Source organism: Anser anser (assembly GCF_964211835.1).
Source record: "Anser anser genome assembly, chromosome: 2".
NCBI lineage: Eukaryota > Metazoa > Chordata > Aves > Anseriformes > Anatidae > Anser > Anser anser.
The window spans coordinates 143,812,550-143,836,762 of NC_139721.1; the positions used below are offsets into that span (position 1 = coordinate 143,812,550).

Genomic DNA, 24,213 nt, shown 5'->3' on the forward strand with positions numbered 1-24,213 from the left:
ATTACAGTCACTCCAGCCATGGAGTCTGTAAAACTGTGCCAACTGAGTAAACAGGCATGTACGATTGTTTACACCTGCATCGTGCTGCTGGACGGATTCACCTGGCAGCATGACGGATGACACAGGGTGTTGTTCTGGCCTCCTGCTGCCGTTCCAGAAAAACACTGGTCTCCCACAAATCTGGCTTCAGATCTGCCGGCCGTAGGTGAATACTGCAGGGCGTCTCAGATGATGCTAGATACCTCTATCAGGGGACGTGAATTGGCTCTAGGTGTTTGTGCTGGCATGAGCTCAGTTTTGTTCTAGCTTCCACTCGGTGTACAGGCTAGATTGCCACCGAGTATAACTCCGCTGAGTACAGTAACACGTGCAGATTGCTCTGTGTAGACACATAAATCTGCTAACACAGGTCATTCCCAAAGGTCTGATTCGCATACACAGGTACCTGTGGTTGCATCTGAGATGCCCTAGCGTCCTGTGTACCTCCCATGGTCTCCAGCAGGTCACTACAAAAAGAGAACTGGTCTTAAGACACATTTGGCAGCTACCTGAAGGTGTCTCAGGTTCTCAATCATAGAATCATAGAAACATTAAGGTTGGAAAAGACCTTCATGATCATCTGGTCCAACCATCCCCCTACCACCAGTCACCCACTAAATCATGTCCCTAAGCACCACGTCCAACCTTTCCTTGAACACCCCCAGGGACGGTGACTCCACCACCTCCCTGGGCAACCTGTCCCAATGCCTGACAGCTCTTTCTGAGAAGAAATGTCTCCTAATTGTTTTAATTGTTGAAGAGTAGGGGCATGACGTTTCAATTTTTCCACTCACCAGGGACATCACCTGACTGCCAGGACTTTTCAGCTATGATGGAGAGAGGCTTGGCAACTCCATCAGCCAGTTCCCTCAGGACCCTGGGATTCATGTCATCAGGTCCCATAGACCTGTATCTGTTTACATTCACCATGTGGTCTCAAACCTGCTCTTCACTTACAGTGAGTAGGACTTTGCTCCCCCAGCCTCCATCTATGGGTTCAGGGAAATGAAAGACTTGAGAAGCCTGTCTACCAGTGCAGATGGAGGCAAAGAAGTTGCTGAGTACCTCAGCCTTCTCCACGTCTGTCGTTACCAATTACTCAGCTATAGAAACTTACTCTAAGAAATCAGCCACCTATAATCACTCACACGTTAGTATTTTCACCCCTCAGTCTATTTTAACAAATGTTAAAGGCGCATGGTGGCCCTCGGGGACTCCTCCTGTCACCCCAATGCAGCAGCCCGAAGGGAGCTGGGTCCTCTCTTGTGCTCATCCTCGAGGCTCTGTGCAGAAGGGATGCCACCTCCCACACAAGGGCTGGCGGATGGGAAAGAAGCACTCTCGCAACCCCTGAGAATCAGCAAGAGTTCTTTATTGCTGGGACATCCTGCAGGTGAGCCTGCAGTGTGTCCGTGGTGTTTGGTGGCTCCAAGCTAATGCTTGGGATGGACCCTGAGCGACAACGAGTAGGGAGCTCTACAGGCCCTGCTGCGAAGCTGTTGGTGTTCTCTGATGGCACAGAGCAAAGACATGCCGGGGTAGTCCCAGGTCTGATGTGGCCAAGGTGGATCCACTTCCATTGGCTCTTCCGCCTCTTCTTGTGGACCCAGCTCCATGGGCTCCACGGTGTTAGGCAGGAGGACAAGCCAGTCCTTGCCCGGGACTGCCCACACAGGATGCCTTCCATCAGGAATATTTTCAGGCCAGGGTGCTGAACCAGGGGGTCGTCCAGTTCCATGCCTTGGTCCCATGCCACTCTCCGCTTGATTTTTATGCATGGGTTTGACGCTGCCGTCTGTTTTATGGCCATGGCTGGGTCCCACGCTGCGTTCTGGCCTATAGGCACGCCTCTGCTCCCCACGGCTGTCTGCCTCATGCTCCCGCCTTCGCTCCACGCCACCACTGCACCACCGGTTAGGCCCAGGCCCCCTGTAGCTGTATGTTTGAGGGGCCGGCCTGTTCCCCGCATCGCTGCGGTGCCAATGACACCGCTGATACGTGTCTGTGGGCTGGGCACCAGACGTCCCCCGGGCACTGGTGTCTTTTGTGCCGCAGGCGCTGTCCCTCTGCCCATGACACATCTTCTTCTCATTAGCTGCCATCCTTCTCGGTGCTTCCTCGGACCTCATCGCTGTCCTCACACCGAGAAGGGCTGCCGCTCGCCTTGCTCTTTCTGGCCTTCTTCCTGCCATACAAACTGGCTCTCAGAGGACCGAGTAGCTGAGCAAGTGGTGGGCCAGCTGCAGGGGTCCTCTTTTATAGGGCCCGGGGCAAAGGCGGGGCAGTGGTGGCCACTGTGACCTCAGCAAGCCTCTGTGATGGAGTGGCCCACGCGTGGCCAAAGGCGGCTGTGTTGGGAGAGGCCTATGATGTCTGAAAAGACATGTGGTACCTTTCTGTGCAGGAAACTAAGTCCCTGGCTTATACATATCTTTTAAATTAATATGTTAACAATAAAAAAATTAACCAATATATAAAATACACTGAAATGATTAAAAGAAAATTGTAAGAAATCCAGAGGAATGAAAAAGAAATTGTCACCAGGAATTCAATTTCATACATTAGGTGAATCAGTACTTGGCACACGGGAGCGGAAAGGGCTTCCAGGATTAGTGAGTCCAGTTCCTGCCACCTTTGGCACAACATCCCGTGATACTCTCCAAAAACACAAGTTCTGTCCTTGAGCAGATATCACCTACTGCTCTTCCAAGTAACAACCAAATGTGTTAATCAGTTGTAGCTCCCAGAAATATGTGATAGTCAGACATATGCGGTGCATTTCACTGGAAAGACCCACACTTTGATTGTTTCTCGTGCTCTTTCCATTATTTTGGAACATGTTTAGACCATGATATCACTCAAGCTGGATATCAAGCTGCAAATTACAGGGTATCTGTTTTCAACTATCTGTCCACAACTTTGTTAGAGAAAGCAGAAGCACTTACTAGACAAAAACTCTGCATTTTTCATGTCTTCAGAATAAAAACTGCAAATAATGATATCATCCTTTCACTACCTCTGTCCATTTTGGACTAACAATCATCTGTATAAAACCTGATGTTTCGGTCTATCTTATGCCAAACCAAAAAGGGAAGAAATAAATTCCCTACTGATATATCAACACAGAAAATTACTCTTTTTCAAAGTGGTCTGACAAATAAAGATACAGTAAGGAAAGAGTAGTTACATAACCAGTAAATTAGCTTTGTACTGGATTGTCTGTGTAATGGGACATCAGAAACGTCTGTGGCTGGACTCCAGGCTACACAGTCAACAGATATTAAACTCACTGACTAGAACTGAGATGAGGATTTGGTTCTAATTTCAAAAGAAGTAAACACTGGTCACTTCCTATATCTTAGTTCATTTTGGGCTTGAAAATCTTTAGTGGAAAATTCAAAAAAAGAAATAGGAGGAAGGATATGAATGCTAACTTGGTGCTAAAATTTCTGTGGAATGTGTTTGAAAAAAATGAAATCAGTGTACATCAAAATTATAGAAAACTTTGCCTTCTGGAAGATTACGAGGTGCTAGATTATAAATAACTGCATTAAATTATAAAAAACTGTGAATATAACCACTGGCAAAATCTTAAATAATACTGTCTATATCAGTCCAAACATTTGTGTACTGAGCTCACCAGAATACCCCCAATGCATCCACATCATCATTATTTAGCACAACATATTAATTACAGTTTGAACTTGACAGCCATGACCAGCTTATAAAAGCACTCCAAAATAAAGTTCAACCCATGACCGTACTTATAATAAAGGCTTCTTTTCTGTTTTTAGATCATTTGTTATAACAGTCGGTATTTTTGCTTTAATGTTATTACAATATTCTGTCCTTCTTCAGTAGAGAATTTGAAAATATCTGACTTGTTTTCTTGCTATCTGTTGCTCCGGGAAGCACAGTGTGGGTATAGCCTTCTATCTTTTCCATCTGAGAGATCTGAGTGATTGTGCAGGATGTGACTGTGGCAATCGGGTTTGCAGCATCACTGAATTTAGACTTCAGACCTGCCAAGTATTTCACACTGCTTGCAGGGCTCACGCAGTTAGCTCCCGCCTGGCATTTTCTTGCAGCTGGGGATCCAACACACACATTTATTCAGCATTTACACAGATCTTTTGCTTTGGTGCATGAAATCACGGAGCAGGAATGAAGCTGTTGCATGCCCATGGTGTCCTAAAAGAGCCTTCTGCTCGCAGAGGTCTTGCTGAGGGGTGCACTCTCTGGATGCAGCCCTGCTCCGTGTTAGTCCACCACTCAGTGCTCCCTCTGTCCCCTGACCTAGCACAGCATTCTCACAGGTACCAAAATAAACAGGACCTGAGAGCACTGATACCTGATGCCATACAATGCACAGAACTTGGAGTTTAGAATAAAGCAGACCGTGCAATAAATCCCCAGTATTATATTTAGTAATGGTATCATTTGTGTCATTCGGGAAAGTGATCTTGATTTGTAAAACCCCACAGCTCTGAATAAATCACTTCCACAGTGAAGTATTTGACTGATGAGACACTAACTGTCCTATAGTGAGAAAATTATTCAGACTGGGAAGATGACAGGTTCAGAGCACGAGAAACAATAAGCCATAGAGAAGCTGGAAAGAACAGCATGTACAAAAGACCAAAGGGCAATTGTCACTATCCCTGAGTAATGACCATAACAACAGGTGCTAAAGCATACAATACAGCTATATAGCACTAGCCAATTCCTAGACTGGCAGAAAGTTCAATAGCCAAGTGAAACCCTTTATAACTGAGAGAGTCTCATTACCACAATGAAAGGGACAAATAAAAATTGGTAGAACCCATTACAGTTGCCTGCAGTGTGAAAAAGCCTCCTGTTTTCTATTTCTATTTGATCTCCCTACGCTATAGCTAATATAATAGTTGCCAAGTGGAAAAATAAGTAGAATCTTCAGTTAAAATTGACTACAGCTTTGAAATTGTTATAATTTCTTTCTTCATCTTTCGTTCCAACAAGATTCCTGTCTTACCAAGTACAGTATATAATTATTCCAGGTTTTACTCATGAAGATATGTACCCTTTCTTATCTAGCCTGCCTGTCATATCTTGTTATAGCTTACAGAAATCTGAAATATGCTGTTCTGATAAACCTGTCAGAATAATAAGAGAAATATGTATAGTTAATAATTGTGATAGGGTTTCCACATTATTCTGAGATCAATAGAAGTGAATATTGTGAATAACACTCTAAATGTAATTTATAAAAATGTATAAATCCTTGCCAGTCATTTCAGTTTACTAACACTCTTGAAATCTTATCAGGTATTAATTGCTAATAAGCATGATTCACTACGACTTACTTGCACTGATTTACTGCTCTCAGTAGTGAAGTAAGCAAACAGAAACTGGCATGGAGCACTCCTGAAAATGGAAAAAAAAAAGTTTTGGTTATCTATAGGCCTGCCAAGTATGAAGTAATATTTGTTCTAAAGCACATCAGTATTTCTGTGTTGGTCTGCAGTACCGATGTTACTCTGAGCCCTTTTTCGTGTATAAATTCACAAACACTTTACAAAAGAGAAGGAACTCTGCTGTAACACTGTGCAGCAGAGCTGAGCTAGCTAGAGATACGAAGTGTTATCAAACTGTCAGCTGGGGAAATGCTGCATCCAGATTCATTAGGTCCAGCCAGGGAGACCTGAAGGGATATTTAGCTGAATCTTCTCCTGTATAATTGCTAATGACTTCAATGTTAACTTCAAGAGGTCTGAGAACAGAAAGCATAAGCCCCAGAGAATGATTTTTTTGTCTGAAAGGCACATTAGCTTTAATCCTAAGCATATGTCCCTGCCTCCTTCATGAATACAGGGAAATCCAACAGAATAAGCAATACTGTCCTTTGATTTGTTTCTCTGACTGCTTATGCTTCAGCTTTGTCATCAAGTGATCCATTTCAGCCTCATCTGTGCACCCCGCATCCTTTTTATTTCTGCTCTTTCTCATTGCAGTTCTTCTTGCTTCTGCCGCCTCCCCAGTCATGCACACGGAGATCTTGGCACGAACATTTAATGACGAAGGCCTTTGGAAATTAGAGAACTAATTTTTAAAAAATTGTTTTGTCTAGTTGATAGCTTGCAGCACCAAGCCAAACAAAACCATTAAATGCTTCAATGGGCTAAGATCAAAGACGGACACCTGCGAGCAGAATCCTCTGTTATCCTTTCACTGTCAAAAGTAATTGTTGCTAATTGAACAAGTTTGTTTAATACTAAAACAGCCCAAGAGACAATATTCTGAGCTGCTGAAAATAGAGCTGGTTCTGCTGAAGTCAGCTATGCTAATCCATACCAACTGAGGAACTGACACAAGGAGAGAAACAGTTAACCCTTTGCTTAGATCCATGGGCTGCACGACCAGCTCTTGCAACTGAAATACGTGTCTTAAAGCTTGGTCTAATAAAGAAAAAAAAAAGAAAAAAAAGTTTTCTTGGCTACTTTTATCTGAGAAGCTATTAAGTGCATGCTTTCATATAAGGAGTCTAGAAGATGTCCAACAGGACTTGATGAAGGTAAAAATTAACACTTTGGAAGGACTGCAAGAAGAAACTAGCCAGCTTTAAAAACTGGTTTTCCTCTGCAAGGAAGCAAGCTCCTCTCCTCTGTAACCAAATTTAACACGTAACTACAATCAACCAGCAAGCAGCGAAAAACACAGTTTTAGCATATAGATTTAAATGTTTAGAAAGTAAACAGTCACAAATCCAGCATATCTTCAAATCAGGCATCTTATAAAAAGAACTTGAAATAAAATTTGGTTCTATCAGTCTCATGTTAAATCCTGGCACAGTGAATGGAAAAAAAAAAACAAACAACAACCCAACAAAACCAAGCAATCATCACAATGACTTCCTGTAATATCAAATGAGATAGAGGTTTAAGATATAGGTCTGTTAAACACATCACACCGCCCTGATCATCAACAGCAAAATTATATACAAGCAACATTTTCTGAGGTAGCAGCGCACATTAGAATTGACAGAATGTAATTTAGGGAGATATTAAAAAACAATTGTGATTGTAAACATAAAGAGTATTTATTTCAGAATCAGAGCTGGCTCCTCCACTCAGCTAAGTGAAGAGAGCCTACAAATACCTCCAGTAAAAGCTCAGCTTATCCTACCTTTCTACCCGGCACTCATGTGCTCCTGTTTTATTAGAGCCTGCCTGGATTGCCCATGCAGTGCTGAGCTGCTGTGCCAACAGCCAAGTAAATCCCAGAGTCGAAAAGACTCCGCATTATCGAGGCTGTTGCTGGCGCAGTCTGCAGAGAGGTAGATGGGTGCAGCTACATGGATAAACTCAAACAGATGCATGCTGCATCTTGTGGTGCTCAGCAGCAGGCTGAATTCCTCTGAGCCCCAGTGCTGACCCCAATGCTATTTACTCACAGCGCTCTTTTACTACTATTATTGGTTTGCTTCTCTCTTATATTCTATCCTTTCACTTTTTACCTTTACCATTACCTTTTGCTCTTGTTACATTGCACTTACACCATTAATAAACGAATAAATCACTGAAGAAACTAAAACATTGTGAAGAGAGCTTGCTAAAACTCATTCATGTAAGCACACGGGCATGACAGCGGTGATCTTTTCAGCATGCATGTAAGAAGTCCCCCTTTTTTTGGTCTAAGTGGCTTTCAAAAACCAAGAAACAGTAAGAGCCGCTCCCCAAAATTCAGGGTGCAGTTAGATCCTACCCGTGACTGAGCTAGGTGAGAACCTGGCACTGGGACCTGGAAGTCGGTGCCAACCCCAGGGGATATGCAACACGCAGCAAGTAGTAATGTAGGCTTGGCATCAACAGTTTTCGGGAGAGGGCTGTCTGGAAAGAGGCTTGGAACTATGAGCAAACGTCTGTGGATGTGCAAAGAGGACATTACTTAAATTATCTCTAAATAAACACGATTGTATTTTAATGGTGTGTCTCTAGCTTAATTCCAGACTACAGAGCCTCACAATTAGCTAATTGCGCATGTTACAAGGGAAGAACATACAGAAAGTATACAAACAATATACAAAACAGGTATTTAAACACTGCTTAGCAATTCTACATTGTCTGTGATAGTGTCTCTGACTTCAGGGTAACCACAATGAAAAAGGAGACAGTACCATCTGGCCTAAAAAAAAAGCTTTTAGATGCACCACTTGCTGGTGGCTTCCTAGATTGGTTAGTGAAGACATGAGGTTCCATATATTATGGAAATATATACAGTTACCACAATTATCTTTTTTATTTATCTCAGATAACTTGCAAAAGCTTACAGGCTGAGATGCAATGCCATGACATCGTGTTGTGTACTGCAATGCATTACCTGTAAAGGCCAATCTATTAAGAGATGTAATGTAAATGTCATGTAAAAGAAATTGTTTTAAATGATCACCAAAACACAGAGACATGAAGTTAGGAGGTAACTTTTCAGATCCTGATGTGTATTACTGTAAAAGAAAGCTGCCCGACACCAAACTCTCCAGAACAAAAGTCTTGGGAATCCGACAAGAAGCAAACCTGCACTAGCTGTAAACTGTGGGTCCAGGGCTGCTGGTTTTCATGTGCTCAGCTGCACGCATCCTGTATCAGAGACCAAAACCTATGAGCTCTCCAGTTTGCATCTTTCCTCTTTTCATCCCCCGCTTTGGTTTCTGCAAGAAGGTCCCTGAATCTGGACAGTGAAGAAAACAAGATCCCAGGGTACACAAAAGCAGCTCTCATTCAGTCTGAGTACAGTCATTCGTGTGTTTACCTAATTATAAGGAAGGGAACCAAAACACCATTATATACTCTAAAAGCCTGTTTCAATACCCTCTGCATTAGAAACCATGCCTTGATGTTGCTGTCCAGGGGTCTGTCCATGTCTGGAAAGTTTTTTCTGTGTTCGTATTATCTGTCAATATAAGGCAACAGAACACAAATTTTTACTACTCTGGACATCAATGATTTTGCAAAACCACACAACATGTAGTCTCATTCTGATTTAAGCTTAGTGAAAAATGCTAAGCTATGGTTTCTGAGTATGTATCGACTCAGAAATCAGGACTAGGCAAGTACAGAATGTGTACTTACACTAAAGGCAAAGGGAGTGCAAGATCCAACAAGCTCTACTGGAACAGAAAAAGCAGAAGACAAAGGAGGGCTGTGTTGCACAACATGTTAGTTGTTCAGCATCCTAAACTAAACACAGCTCTGTAACATTCAGTGCAGATGCCCTAGCAAATGCTCCTGAATGCACTCTGCCAAATACCTCAAATGACTGGGCTGATGACCAAATTTTTAATATCCAGAAATAGGTAACATTTTGGTAGGCTGACAACATGCCAAGAGAGTTTTCAATACAAACAATGCCAAAAAAAAAAAAAAAAAAGAATTGGATAGTAATCAAGCTAGGAAATGTGGATGAAATTAAAAATAATGTAAAGTTAAAACAAGAGCCTCAGTGCCACACGGTTTCGGGGTGACTGTCCTAAAGCACAGCTAGTTTCCCTTCATGCCCTCATCTTTCGCTTTGCTTAGCTTTTATAGGAGCAAAAATATAAAAGCTTGGCTAGTCTAAATCTATATTCAAGCTGTGAATTACATTATTCTGACAATAGGACCTGGCACCACAAACAGGCTTTGGAGACAGCACTGCTGGCATCTTTCAAGTTACCCATGGGCTCATTAAGTGGTTGGCCAGGAAGATGCTGGATTCTCATCTCCAGGCTGAGTCTGGCAAAAACACTCCAAAACAAGTGTTTCCTTAAAGATTAGTTGGGTGTGGGAGTAAGTAGATGCTCTGACTTTTACAAAAATTCCTGACTATGAAGGGGAAAGAGAGGAAAACAGTTTGAAGATACTTTGATATCTCTAAATATGTGTATCTGACTTAAAAATATTTCAGAAATAACATGAGGTTTACACACTCTTACAGCTAAACATCAGATAGCACAAGAGATAGAGGTATCCCAGCTAAAATTAAGGAATGTGATAAATAATATTTAACATAATTTATATATGAAGTAATAATCTCAATAACCAGAGATTTTTTAATCTCTGAACTAATTTTCTAAACCTAAAGAGCATTTACAGTGAATAAAACCACAGCTTTCATTGAAACTACAACCTTTTTCAGCAAACATTATTTGTATAACTTTTCTTTGCATAACTTCAAACTTAGAAATGTTTGATTCTTTTTGGATTTCCAAACTCAGAAGAAAAATTCCCACATGAAAGACTTGTTGTCCCTCCCTCAGCTGCAGACCTATTTTGCCTCAACTTTATAAAAGTTACATAGTAAGCAAAAGGAAAATTAAAATGGCATTCTGTACTCTAGACTGTTTTCGGAGTTGAGAAAGTTATGTAAATTACAGAGTAGATTAATGAAGAGGAACTAAAGAAAAGCAAAAAAAAAAAATAAAAATTGCTCAATTTCCCCTCCAAACAAGAAACAAAGGGAGGAACACAAAAGAAGCAAAACATCAAAATGATGAATGAGAAATGAGAATTCTAAATCTATAATTAAAAGAGCAGACTTTGACCAAGAAAATTTTCTGTTTTGAATACTACAGTAGTGAAACAAGTTAAAAATATTCATTAAACTATCTTCTATATTTTGCAAGTCTAGCCTTCAAAGCCAAGATAAGAACAGAGTTGTCATTCCTTGTCGAAACACAGCCTTTGGCAAGGCTTACCGGGAACAGTGCTGTTATAAGAATGGAAATGATACGGCATAATTTGTCCTGAGGATACTAGAGTGCTTTATTTCTGAAGGCTCAAGTTGTAAACTGAAATTTGGGCAAAAAAAAAAACTCTTTAGTAAAACATAGTCTCTATATTCCTTCATCAGGACAAGAGATAAAGGCCTCTGAGAACACCTGATGTCAATCCTAGGATGTCCAGGATGACACTTAGCAGTATGCCGGAGAATTGATTCAGTTTAGCCTTAAAAAGGATCTATGTATTTGAAAACAAGTGACGCTTTAAAATACCTTTGCTAACATGCTGTGAAAACATTTAGGCAGAATTATCTGATGTTTTAGACGTATGGTCAAAAAGGTGATTCCTTCTGTCATCCCTTCCTTCAATCATTCCTTACAGTCATCACTTAACATCTCCGACAACATACACAGTTTTCAAACACCACCTTACATAGCAGACTTCTACATGTCCATTTATGTCAGCTAACCTATTGGGTTTTATAAACAAAAAAATATGATCGGCAAGGTGACTTAAAACACAGTCTCATTTTCTCAAGATACATATGCCCTAAGAAACAAGTGTGCCACCTACTGATTCACCAGATATCACTGAGGCATACCCTTCCTAATTTTGTATTGCTTCTGTGCTGCAGCAACTGTATTTGAGGACATTAATGAACTTCAGCTCAAAACACTCTGCATGATAGTGTCCTGTCACTCAGGACACTTGTCCTGTTTCATAGCCAGAATTTCAACTATAGAAATGCTAAGGTATTTTCAAATGTATTTAGTAATTTCAGTTAAACAAGCAAATTGGTTTCACTTTATGAGCTTATTCAGGGTCATACAGGAAGTCTATGGCAGAGCTGAGGTCTCAGCTCCAAGATGAAAAGTTTCACTGCTGAACCACCTGGAATGTCGTATCGAAGGAAAACCTACCAGAAAATACTACTGCAGTGGGAGGGCATTTTTCAGTAGTCCCAATCCATACACTTGGTGAAGGCAGGGTGCCTGCAGAAAATGAAGACTTACAAATCTCACTTGCAAGCCAAAAGAATGAAAGGCTTGTTCATTTTTTTGATTTCCTTTTTTTTTTTTTTTTCCTAGAGAAAGAGGTCAATTTACATTGATATTGGGTATTTTAATGTGAGAAGTAATATACCAAACTGAAATGAGAAGATGATATGTTGTAAATTCATTATTCCCAAAGCCAGCTGCTTCTTGTCAGAGAAGGAAAGCTCCTTTTAAGTGTCTTCTGAGACTGATATAAAGCAAGCTATATGACAAGACTGTATGTACTGTATGTCATCATGCATTTCTCAAAGCATAAAATATGAGTGATTTTTTTTTTGTTTTAAATGGAAAAAAGAATTATTTCAGACAAGCAATCCAGCAAATAATAATTCCACTTCTGATGTTTCAGGAAATGAGAAACAACTCCCCCAGTGGTGCTTTCAGTAACACTAGAAAGATAATTTGAAACACCTCAACATGCAAATTTCCAACACTTAAATTCAAAAAATACTTTGATTTAGCAGTAGCTTATGTGCTTAAAGCCCTTATGAAATTAAATATTAAAAATGTTGTTCCATAATATTCTTTCAAATATGTTTTTAATCCACACTTTATTTTTGCAGAAGCCTTAATTTAATCAAATTGATAGGACATTTGGCGCTGTTCCTTCATAGGAAAGCAGACAAACTCTATAGTGGTTTTGTCATAAGCTAAATCATCAGAAGAAATTTCATTAAAATGTGTAGTTAATAAAGTCCTTATTCACTCTATTAGGTATTTAGTTTCTAGAAAACTCTTTAATTTCATAATCTCCTATCAAATGCAATTTGTATTATCCTCTTTTGTGTATATTTTTTAGTGCTAGAACAAATTATATTTCAATAAAACATTTCTGTCATTTGTGAATATCGGTCAAAGTTGTGAATTCTCATGACATTTTGTAACAGTTCTCATTAGTTGTCTTCCTTTGCTTCCTTATTAGTATGTTGTTACTAAATGACACTGTCGGAATATTTTCACAACATTAAATTAAAAAATGTTTTCCTTGATATATTTGCAGAATTGTGACAAAACATAATAAAAATACTGCAATTATATGGCTGTCATGCAGTGCTTGATTGCCTCTACCCATGGTAAACACAGATAGAAATAAAGACAGAAAAGATAACCTCTGCAAAATTCATTTCCATGGCACGACAATACCACATTTATTTAGACTGTGGAGTAGGTAAAGTGCCCGCAATGTGTTCATAGTCTTTAACTTCCAGTCACACAACTGAATAGAAATCAACACTGGACTAAGGAACACAGAAGGGATATGCTCAAATCTTACCTGGCGTGGAGTCAAAATGCCACAAGATCACACACCTGGAGGTTCTTCAGGGTCCTGGAGGTTAGACCCATAAACATGGCATGAATAACAGAGCTGAGGAGAAAAAAAGCATGCTCGTCTTTCTCCAGGTCATCTGTTGTTGTTCTTGCTGTTGTCTGTACGCCTTTCTACTTCACAATAATGATGCATGCTCTTCATAGAGTTTGTGAGACCGTGCTGACTGTTTCCGATCTGCATGAAGCACTTTAATCTTCAGGTAACTAAACCCTTCGTTCCAGGACTGTCTTGAAACACACTGTGATCGTGCACCTGATTACCACATCCCTCTTTCACCTGGATTCTGCATCGTCAAAAGTTTATGGGACAGTTTATATGGAAATAAAGAAAAGATGTAACTAAGTGGAGATTGGCTAGAATTATGTTTGAAATAGCCATAAGAACAATCACCACTGAAGATATGTAAAAGAAAAGCTATTGTCATGGAGACCATTGAGTTTCTGGTCAGTTTATCCCAGCCAGCAACTATGCATCCACCAGCTACTTGCTCACTATTCACACCCAGTGGGATGGGAGAAAGAATTGGAAAAGTAAAAGCGAGAAAACAAAATGTGGGTCAAGATAAAGATAGCGCAATAAGTGAAGGACGAAAAAGGGAAAATAAGTGATGTAAAGACACCATCTCTGACAAGCAGACCGACACCCGGCCAGTTTCCAGGCAAAGGCTACTTTGGTGAGACTACCCCCCAGTTTTTATTGCTGAGCCTGACCTAATTCAGTATAGAAAAACCCCTTGGTCAGTTGGGGTCAGCTGTCCCAGCCCAGCCTCTTGCCCACCCCCAGCCTCCTCACTGTGGGGGCAGTGTGAGAAAGAGAAGGCCTTCATGCTGTGCAAGCACTGCACAGCAACAGCTGAAACACGGGGGTGTTATCAGCAGTGTTTTAGCCACAGATCTACAACACAGCAACGTACTAGCGGCCGTGAAGAAAGCTAGCTCCGTCTCAGCCAGACCCAGCGCAGGGTTTAAACCAAAATCTTTGCCTTCAGTAGTTACATTCATCTCTCCTTACATTTGTCATCTGCAGTGCCTGTTTCGAAAAATAAAGACCCACAAGAAGTTTGTGAAGCAGGTGACTTGCCTCTCTCTATCAAGCAGCTACATTTTTTTTCCCCTTCTTTCCCTGTCTTTAATATCCATTGTAACTATAAAAGATCAGCAAGACTTCATGGAGAGTCAGTCAGTCTGAGACTGGCCTTAGAACTTCAGTGTGATTTCTCCAGTTAGATACGGATCAGTATAAATGGCTCTGACTTGTTATCGCAGCTGTTTCTAGTGAAGGTGATCGTAAATCCATATACATTTTCTACGGGAGTGGTGATGGTAAAAGTGGAATGAGACACCATCACGTATGGGGCTTGTTTACAACTAAAAATGACCCACCTGCTACAACTGTAATCACATTTATCACAGAATAAACCAACAAGGACTGGACCTATTTGTGCTACAATCTCTACAGATTGATATGGCTTATAAAAATAGAACTGAATTTATACTTGCAGTGCAATGTAATAAAAAATCTGGGGAGAAAGCAATGAGATTTGTGATAAAAGAGAGATCACAGGAGAGAGTTAATAGTAGCTGTAATGTCTTTACCTATTATTACCTGACTTTGAGGTCCAAAAATGATTATATTTGCCTGTTCCCATTTGCTTCTGCAGTTACTGATGGCAATTAAACTGCAATTTGAAGTTAGAAAATGTTATTCGATTTCAGAATTTGGCTTAGTATTCACTCCAAAACAGCCTTAGCTGGCAAAAGAGAATACGACAATGAATTCTTGTTCTGAAAATAGCACAACTATCTGGCATGGCTTTCTCCATCATCAGCCCAAAGCTGATAATAGAAAGGAGATAACTCTTCTGGTCCTCTACCAAAGCTCTCTGATGATGTCTTAACTGCGGGGCCACAACACATGATGCTCTAACAGAGATTTGCCTGTGCCTTGCTCTGCGTTGCATAACTGTTTTATCTGCTTGCTCCCAAGAATCGGTGGCTTCTTCTTTTCCCACAAATGCTCTGCTGACATTGAAACAAGAATAACATGAGCCAAAAAAGAAAGGAAGGAAGGAAGAAAGAAAGAATATGATGGAAGGATGCACAGGGCAACTTTTATTTTTTAAACACATGGTATATATTTATTAATTCTCATACATATTCAGTATTACTTGCATGAGGAACTGGCATTTTTCTTTCATTTAAGTAAGTTATAGTTTAGTTTTTCATCAGTACCCCAGCCCACCTGTATTAAAGACTTAGTCCTCCCCTAAAAGGATTGCCACTTGCACTCCTGAGTGGGGATAAATTGCAAAGCGTATTCAAGCGTGTACCATTATTTGCCATTTTCCCCTCTCCCATGGCTGCTTACAGCAAAACCTAGGGCAAGGAGCAGGATCTCAGCTTCCCCTCCCGCTGTCCCTGCCCCACTTCCCTCTGCCCTGTACCCTCAGCTCCCCCCTCCAAATCCCTCCCTGAACTCCTGCCCCGCCACACTGCGGCCAAAAACAAGCAAAAAGCCGCGTTTCCAACAGGCGGGGCGCGGCCTGGCGGGGAGAAGGGGACAGCACAGCGCCCTGTAGTGACACGGGGAGGGCTCCAGGCGGCGGCAGGGCCCCGGGGAGCCCGCTTGGACCCGCCGCCGGGCGGCTGAGGGAGCTGAGGGAAGGCGCAGCGGCCGCCATCCCGGGCTCCCCTCAGCGGGGCCCGACCGCGGGCGCCACCTTCCCGCCCGCCGCCCCGCGCATGCGCCGCAGCCGCCACCTAGCAACAGGGAAACAGCGGCGCCATCGCCCCCGGGCGGGTCGGGGAGCGGGGCCGGGGGGCTGAGGGGAGAGCCGGTGGTGGGGGAATAACGCCCAGTTTGCGTTTTATTTCTTAAAGTTTCCTTCAGCCGCAGCCAGCCCAGCGAGCGCCTTACTGCCTGCGCGGTAGCAGCGTCTACACCAGTAAGGAAAGCGGTGCAGTCTCAAGGTTATAATAAAGCTGTGAGATTTATCTGCAGAGTTTATGTGGAATAGTAACGTGAGAGGTACGAGACCTAAAGCTGTGTAGATAATAGACGAGAGGGGAAAAAATGAGAGAGAGGATAAAGCCTTAAATACAGAAGTTTTGCCCTAAATACCACTAACAGGTGGTTGGGCTGCGAGGGAGCAAATCTCACCGAATTTTTGATGTTTCAAAGGTTGGGGACGTCTGCAGGCAGGGATTTCAACACAAAATATGGGTTTGCTGGCAGAGGAGCATCATCTGCAGAGCCGAACTATTCTTTTGTAGTCTTATTACTAACCTGAATTGGTCATCTATATAACATACTCCAATACTTTATTATCTTAACAATTTTTAGGATTTTCATCATTGTTGCCATTTTCTGATTATCTGATGTGCTGCCACAGTGAATACTAAGATGGGCTTCAATGACCTTTAGTTCCTATTTCTGTCTGCAAACCTGCTATCTGTACTTTTATCCTACACCGTAACTTTTTTTTTTTTAATTGTGAACATATTAAAGGCTAATAAATGAGGAGTTAAATAATAGGTCTACCCTTGTAACCATAACAATCATGAATGTGATAGTGACACACTTGAGGTGTTTCCAATAGTATAAATATTTAGTGTAAGTAATATATTTTGACATGTGCCGGTAAAGGAGTAATTGACAAAGTAATTGACAAAAGCTCAAACACAATACGAATACAATAAACTGGTCATGAATAAATGGACGCTGAAAATTAAAAAAAGGTCTCTGGTTGTCTGAGCAATCAGCTCATGCAACAGCTTTTCAGTGAGAGGAGTGGAAACAGAATACCTACTGTTTTGTGTTTTTTTTAAGGTAGAGCATTAGAGTTATCTGGTGGGATTAATGGGACGTGGTGCATGTGACAGGCAGGAATGAATCTGATCATTCAGAACGTCACGTTCAGCCCCATGTCCTTACAAAGCTGGCAGATGGAAGCATTCATTTTGAGACACGTACATTGGCATAACTGCTTAAAAACTTCAGTACGTCTTTAATTTTTACTTGTCTTTAAAATGTGCTTCTTCCTAAGGCAGACCAGCTTTGAATTCTATATGAGAAATGTCCTGCTATTATTCTTCAGGAAAAGGTTGCAAAACTTCTCTCTCTCTCTCTCTCTCTGTTTTTTTTAGATTAAGCCAATTTTTCTTAGACTCTTTCTCATGGGAGGTGGGTTTTCACTGTGTCTCAGTGAGACATTTAAAATCACACACATAATTTCTAAAAATCGTCTTCATTTGGATTGTCACAGCCTGGATTCTCCAAGGATAGATCCTAGGTTTGATGTTATTTAATATATTCATTATAATTTGGAAATGAACAATAACATAGAGAAATCAGAATTTTCTACTGAGATGAAATAGTTTGTATTAATTAAGACTAAAGAAGATTGTTAGAAACATCTGAGAGCTATCCTGATTCTGCTATCATGGTGTATCTGGTAAGACCGTGATAAATAAAATTAATTGGTGGTGAATGGAATATAGTTTACGCTCCCGGGAATATTTGGAACACTGTACTCTTCAGTAGTGAACCTGAGTTAACTGTAACCTACTGGGGAAATGACCTGTTTACCATATGTGGATGGCTTAGTGAAAATCTTCGCTGAAGAAATTGGCTAAAAATTAATCCTCCAAAAGATGTAATGTCACTGTAATAAATCAGTAGTGCTCTAGAACTGATTATGGTATTCAGGGTTAGGTTATTCATATCTGAGAAAGATTTAACAGTCACAGAGGGGCTCTGAGACAAGAAACATATATGTCTGGAAAAGCTATATGGAAAAAATAATTAAGACCATTTAGAAAGGTGATAAATCAGAATGTACAGGAAATTATTAAAGAAAGTAGAAAGGATCAAGTCAGGGTATCTTTTAACTAAATTTGTAGTACAAGAACAAGGGAATGTTGTATTGAATTGAATAAACTGTTTACATATTTTTTAAATCTAAGGATTAGTTGCTTGTAAAGTACACTTGACAATTGGACCTGTGCCATAACGTGTCATAGAATGAAGAGTAAAGGGATTAAGCATTTATGTGGACAGTAAAAATAGCTACTATTGTGAGAAAGAACATAAAAACTTCAAGAGATCTAAACCTCTGTACTTCAGGGAAATAAAAAACCTGTAACAGATGGAGGAAAACTGACTTTTGGGATTGGTTTCATGCATTTATCAGAAGCATTTGTCTCTTATCACCGGAGGCAGGATACCAGTCTGCCATGGAAGACTGTTCTTATTCAGTGGAGGAGGGTTTTCTGAGCTGAGGCCTCTCAGTTGCTCTGTAGTTTGTAAAGAATGCTGTCGTGTTTGTTAATTCCTGTTCATTTTAGGAACGTTCATACACCTTCTTTCATACTGTACAAATTGGAAAGTAAAGTGTGTCTCTATAGCTTAGAATCTTAGTTTAAGGAGTGAGATGCTCCTTAGTTAGTGCACCTCTTACTAGGTGTGCCAAGAAGTTCAGCTTCAGAAAACAGTGAAGTGTGGTCCTTGGGCAGCATGAAAGAGGCGCTGCTACCAGAAACTATTGTATCAAAATTTTATTGCAAATTTTGCATATTTTTACAACATCTTTTCATGGAATCAAATAAATATCTGATAATCTTGGCTTATGTTCAAAATCTAAGCATCTACCTTTGGAATTTTGAAAGTAACACTCAGCTGAATGTTAATATGATACCAAAATGCGAATAAGAAGTACTATTACATCCTGAAAGTTCTGAGGTTTTAAATAAGTAATTGTATTATTCTTTAGCTCACCTAAAATCTCCCTTCTCTCCCTCCCCCCTTCTTTCTCTCAGCTATTTGGTCAACCTGATACCTAACTGCAAACTCATTTTGTGTTTAAGGGTATGCCTATGGAGTACTCCACGCTGCATCTCTCACGTTAATTGTTTTGTGATTCCTTTGCTCTGTGTATAGTTTAGAAACAGATCATTAAAAAAAAAAAAAAAGGAATCTATAAGTGAACTCTCAGAATGACCAGAGCGTATTTATTCTTTTTTTTTTTTTTTTTTTCTGGGGTCGATTGACTTTTTTCAGCTGAATCAAAATGAAAGATACTATCTTGTATCTACGAACAGATTCTAGTTAAGTTGGCCTAGTTAACATCTGTTGCATGGTAGCTAATTCTTCTCTTGATCCCAATCATTTCTTGCCTAATATACGTGTAGGCACAGATAAAACAGCAAGTGGATTCAAAGGTGTTGGCTTAATCGGTCTCATATGTAATGTATCTTCTGGAACCGAATATTAAATTTGACCTGGTATCTCTCTTTAACTCTTCTTCTCTGAAGCCAAGTTTCCCCAATGTATTGATGTTTGTAGACTTTATAGAAGAACAGAACGCTGGGTAGTTTGGATAAGGAGAAAGGGGAATCTTTTGGTCCATAATTAAGGAGTAGGAAGAAGTAGGAGTAGGACAGATGGAAGCCAGAAGAAGAATTTGGGAGAAAGAAGTATGCAAATTTCAAGATAATTACATAACAATATGTAATGGTGACAAAGTTGGCAGAGAATGATGAGGAAGATGAAGATGTTTAAGCTAGAACACAGAAGACGTTTGTATGTAGTTCATGGATTCAGGAAAGGAGTGAGATTGTCTGCTAATGCTGTGATTATAAATTTATCATCTTGCTTTTGATTGCACCGGAAGGCAGCAGATCTAGCATGTCCACACAGAAATCAATTGAAATAATCAATGAGGTGGACCAGTTTGTAGGCGGTTTCCACTGTTAGCAAAGAAAAAGATTTGAATGTCTGAGACAAGAAAAAACAGCAAGACTTCCCTTACAGTGGCTAGACAAATTGACATAAGTTAATTATCCCTTGGTTGTTCTAAAGAGTCTTGCATGTTCATCATTCTTGGGGAGGAAATTGACAATCATGAGCTAGCAATGTGTCGTTGCAGCAAAGAAGGCTACCTCTGTCCTGGGCTGCTTTATGCCAAGTATTGCCAGTAGGTGGAGGGATGCGGTCCTTCTCCTCTCTTTGGCACCGATGAGACCACACCTGGAGTAATGTGTCCAGTTCTGGCCTTGGCAGTACAAGGGAGACATGGACATACTGGAAGGAGTCGAGTGTTGTAGGGCCATGAAGATGATGAAGGGACTGGAGTGTGTCTCCTATGAGGAAAGGCAGAGAGAGCTGGGACTCTTCATGGAAGAGAAGGCTCAGCAAGGATCTTATCGGTAAAGATTCTCCATGTATAAATACCTGAGGGGGGGGGGTGCAAACAAGACAGACCCAGGAACTTTTCAGTGGTGCCCAGTGATGGGACAAGGGGCAGTGGGCACAAACTGAAACACAGGAGGTCCTGTCTGGAGGTCAGAAAGCACTTCTTTACTGTGCGAGTGACAGAGCACTGGCACAGGTTTCGCAGAGACGTTGCGGAGATCTTCAAAAGCTGCCTGGAGATGATCCCAGGCAACCAGACGTAGGTGGCTCTGCTAGCAGGGGGTTGGACCAGATGGCCTCCAGAGGTCCCTTCCAACCTTAGCTGCGCTATGATTCTGTGATCATGGTCAGGTTGTAATAACACAGCTTCAGACTTTCTTACAGCATGATACTGTCAGATCCCAAAGGGGATTTTGTAATAAGTAACTTATTAGAAGCCTTTCTTAAATCCTTCTTTGCCCTGCTTTTCCATAGGAATAATTGTTCTCGGGAGGGACTTCTGAGTCCTTGACATAGAGGTAAGTTCTACAGTTGTCTGTGTCTTTGACTTACACTTGCACGTTACCTCATGTCTCACTAACATTCAGTATGTGCAGGGTCTTAGGTTATCGTGTCAGTTATTTAAGGGTTTAGAAAACAGAAGATGCAAATGGAACAGGTAGTTATTTTGTAAATGCATTGTATAAATTAAAAACAAAATAGTATGGCCTCTAAGTGTATGCAACAGGACTCTGATAGTGTCAATATACAGTCCATACTGTAAAGGAAGTATTTATAAAATCTCAGTATTTTGACCAGTACAACCACCATAAAACTTTCCTCATTTATATTATAAAATACATATTTTGTTAATTATCTTTTTTAAAATTAATGCTCATTTGCTAGCCATTATCTTATATTTAAAAAATAGTAATAATAAACTCTGTGCACACTCGTTAGTGAGCAAGTGTATTGCCGAAAAAGATGTTGAAAATCTGGTGATAGTTTGTTTTTTTTTTTAAATTTAAAAAAGTAGGCTGTCATAGAACATAAAACTAATACTTGGCTAAACCAATAAAGCATTTAGTCATCTATAGTTAAAAGCAACAATATTTAATGTCTCCCAGCTTCTAACCAGTGAGGTCGAAAGCCTGATTTATTTATTTATTTTGGTATACTGGCTAGAAATATGTGGCTATCTCAGATTTGCAATGTAGGAACTGGTTCACACTGCAGAGAAGTTTCTAGAGCAAACCGATAAAATAAGTAAAGGAATCATGGCCATCATTATCTGCAGATCTAGTGCTTAGAATCTGCTCCACTGGGCAGGCATCTGCAAGAAATCTTTCATAAACTAAATACATTTTTCTTATTTTATTTGGAGTTGCAATAATGCCAGGTCATGATACAACAGCCGAAAGGTTAGAGAGTTCTACTTTTGAACTAAAAAGTCCACATTCGTGACCTTCTTTAAAGTCATTTTCCATTTACAGGCAAAATGTTCTAGTCACGGAGGTGTTACTGGAGATGGGCCTGTTCCTTCAGCCCCCTTAAAAAAGACAAGGTGGCTGTGTTAGGTCATGCGCTTAGTCCTGCTAATGCTCAGTCTGCTGTGATAGCATCAGCCAGACATAGCCTGGCACGTGGATTCATGTGGAGAAACAGGGTAATATATTTATGTCACTAATTTTAGTCAATGTATGAGCTAGCAACTCTAGACTCTGGTTTTGGCCAGAGGAAAAAATGGTCATTTTTCAAGGTGCAATTCACCTGATCAGTTTTAGATACATACTTTGGGTTGAGCTGCCTTAAAACTGTTGAACATACTGAGTTGACTTCCACTGACTGTAAAGGAGAGTGACTAATTTAAGTACCGATGCTTGATCCCAGAGTTTCTGGATACTGAATGAACTTAAGCGGAACGGGTTGCTCAGGCTGGGGTAGTTCTGGTCCCATAGAAAACCAGGAGGTCCTTATGAAGTTCAGGGTGAAAGAGGGAAATGCCACAGCTGAGGGAGAGCTTTGGGGGCTGTAGTTTATGTATGAATGAGGATGTAGTTAGACCTAACAACTGTCCTTCTGGCTGGGGGACAACACCTGATCATATCACCCCACTGGAACTGGGAGGGAGCAGCGTAAAACAGGCTAATTTATCTACCACAGAAATCAGTAAATTCCAGGTGGAGGACAGGAAGTAGCATAGAATGATAACTTCATAGATTGCTTGACCATGCATTGGCTACATCTGTTTTGTCAAAGTCCTTTATTACCTCTAGCTCTACGTGATTTAAGCAATCAACCCTTTAATCTCAAGACATATGTGAAGAATTACGATCCTTCTAGAAACTTAAAAAACACAAAGTAGAAAATATCACTTAAATAAGAATCTTCTTTGTCATAAAGATTTAATTACATTTAATCACTAGTGAATAGAGTTTTAGTTTTTAAAATAAGATTTTCAGGTAGCATAGACCCAGCATTTAATTACATTGAAAAATATAAATCCCATTAAAAATTTGTCTAAATTCAGAATATTTAGAATACTAAACTGAGAATCAAAGATACACATTCTGTAGGTCTACTTAGAAGAAGACAATACACAGTTATGGAGAGAGAGGAGTTTTGAGTAAGAAGTTGAGTTATGGGCCAGTAGCTTTTCAATACCTGAACTCATTGATTGTTTGAGATAATAAAAATTGAATCCAGAAGACACATTTTTAATTTTCAGTAAGTCAAAGAGTTCCACGTGCATCATAGCGTTATTCTCCGACTCGAGGCAGGATAGAGAGAGCTTTATAGGGACCAAGCTAACACCAACATCTGATGGCAGAATGCATTGAAATCCAGAATAAAAATTGCAGTAAGAAACAGACTGAAGGGCATAATCCACGGTAATTATCTAATTCTCTGTGATTTTTGCTGCAGATGATACCACTTTTTTAATATTTACAAGGAACCAAATGTTTCCGAACATGGAGAAAAACTCAAGTTCCCTGAAAATGTTCTTGGACGTTATATACATTTATATAAGTGTGAAGAAATATTTACAACTAAAAGCTTTAGTTATTCACAGTGTTGGACTACACATAATTATTTGAATCTGTGAACATTAAAAGAAAGTGGTGCACAATTATATGTTAATTGGTCCCTAACCAAAGCTGTGCTCTTTGAAACACTGAATTGTAGTGTGTGTATTCATACATGTGCCTGTATATATGCACAAGGGTAAAGCAGGTTGGAGCTGAAGAATCTTTGGTTATATGGATCTTCCTCTCAAAGCCATAATTCGTGACCTGCCTATGAAGTTCTAAATTTCAGATTTCTAAATTCAGTTCTAAATTTCAGATTTCTAAATTCAGTTCTAAATTTCAGAATTTTCGGACGTGCTTATCAGCTGGTATCGCTACTGCTGTGTTGTAGTTTATTTGGGAGGCTAGTAAAGGAACAATACCTGAAAAAGTTCAGAGGATTCAAGAAAAGCTCCAGATTTTTAGTGAACGTAATAAATTATAGCAGTGTTTTGTAATCAGCCAGGCTACAGCTTGTATTGCAAGAGATAATAATCTCATATACCACAGGAAAGCTGTCAGGGTAGTCTTGGCTGAGGGTGAAGGTGTGGTTTCCCCTTGAGAACTAACCAGGGAGTTACTAGGGGGTACTGTGTGCACATTTTACTTTTACAGAGTGTTAAAACAAACCTAAGTTTGGCATAACTTGGTCTATGTTCTGTGCATAGCTAGTGCTAGTGGGTCATGTTGTTCTTTACTTTTTGCCCGTAGCTTAACTGAAAGGCTCTCAGCTGAAGTTTTGCAAGCCATGTGAAATTAGGTCCACATGGGGTTATTACATCCATATGCTTCAGAAGCTGCTATTAGATGCAGCTGAG

General features: G+C 40.3%; 1 protein-coding gene and 1 long non-coding RNA gene across 11 annotated transcripts in view; one reads left to right on the forward strand and one right to left on the reverse strand.

The window, feature by feature from the left end:
- Positions 1–1,202: 1,202 nt before the first annotated feature.
- LOC310894716 lies at positions 1,203–14,064 on the reverse strand. The gene is made up of 3 exons (XR_014580112.1): positions 13,101–14,064; positions 5,382–5,442; positions 1,203–4,127 (listed from the first exon to the last, which is right to left on the reverse strand). It is a non-coding gene; the product is annotated as an uncharacterized lncRNA (long non-coding RNA).
- A 1,028-nt stretch (positions 14,065–15,092) lies between these two features.
- Positions 15,093–24,213, forward strand: part of ARMC3 (armadillo repeat containing 3) — a 63,575-nt gene continuing 54,454 nt past the window's right edge. For 2 of the 10 annotated variants that reach the window (XM_083827608.1, XM_083827599.1), the window contains exons 1-2: positions 15,094–16,184; positions 20,823–20,866. The gene's annotated coding sequence lies outside the window, so the exon portion shown is untranslated. Of the gene's footprint in view, positions 16,185–20,082; positions 20,363–20,822; positions 20,867–21,820; positions 21,994–24,213 lie in introns of all 10 variants that reach the window. The other 8 variants (XM_083827602.1, XM_083827603.1, XM_083827600.1 and 5 more) reach the window with 8 other exon arrangements.